Consider the following 785-nt stretch of genomic DNA (forward strand, 5'->3'; position numbering starts at 1 on the left):
ATTTCTGTATAAGTCTAATTACATGAAATAGAAGTGGGGGTTTTGATTTTTTACTTTGCTTTTCTGGTTGGAGTATCATTGTAACTACTGTATTGTAAATGATGGAAAATAATTGTATATGTTAAAAAAATAAATTGTATATAAAAAAAAAAGAAATCCTAACCAAAGAGTGATTAGAGCTGTACTCTCAAAACTTATGAAGGAAATGGAAGAGAGCACATAGAAATGGGAAAACATTCCAAGCTCAAGCTTTGGAAGTACAAACGTGGTTAAAATTTCTATATGACCTAAAGCAACCTACACATCTAATGCAATTCCTATCAAAATACCACCAGCATCTTTCACACAAGTAGAACAAACAATCCTTATATATGTATGGACTCACCAAGACCCCGTAGCGCCAAAGTAATCCTGAAAAAGAAAAGGAAGTCTGGAGGAAACATTGTTGAACATATTCCAAAGAGCACTTAAAAAATAAAGAAAAAGAAAACAAATTCTAATGATTTATTGTGACCAACTCACTTATTCCAATAATGCTTTTATCTATATGCTTATATTTCAGCAAGAATATTATAAATCAAGTGTTTGACACTCAAATATTTACAATAAGTGAAGAAAAATGAGAGCAGAATGTGTTATCATGAATTTTCAATGTTCTTTATGACATCTCCTAATCACAAGTGTTTCAAATTATTCAAACTCATTTCAAGGTGACAGCTGAAATTGACAAAGTTCAAAAGCCACAAATGACACACTGCCTTTCAAGTGGATTTAGGCATTTCTAC

General features: G+C 31.2%; 1 long non-coding RNA gene across 1 annotated transcript in view; it reads right to left on the reverse strand.

Moving 5' to 3' along the window:
- The window catches only part of LOC115274665, a 9,419-nt gene extending 8,997 nt beyond the window's left edge, over positions 1-422 (reverse strand). Inside the window, exon 1 of the long non-coding RNA XR_003901210.1 lies at positions 386-422. This is a non-coding gene — a long non-coding RNA (uncharacterized LOC115274665). The remainder of the gene's footprint in view (positions 1-385) is intronic.
- Between the last annotated feature and the right edge of the window lie 363 nt (positions 423-785).

Source organism: Suricata suricatta, chromosome 12 (genome assembly GCF_006229205.1).
Source record: "Suricata suricatta isolate VVHF042 chromosome 12, meerkat_22Aug2017_6uvM2_HiC, whole genome shotgun sequence".
Taxonomy (NCBI): Eukaryota; Metazoa; Chordata; class Mammalia; order Carnivora; family Herpestidae; genus Suricata; species Suricata suricatta.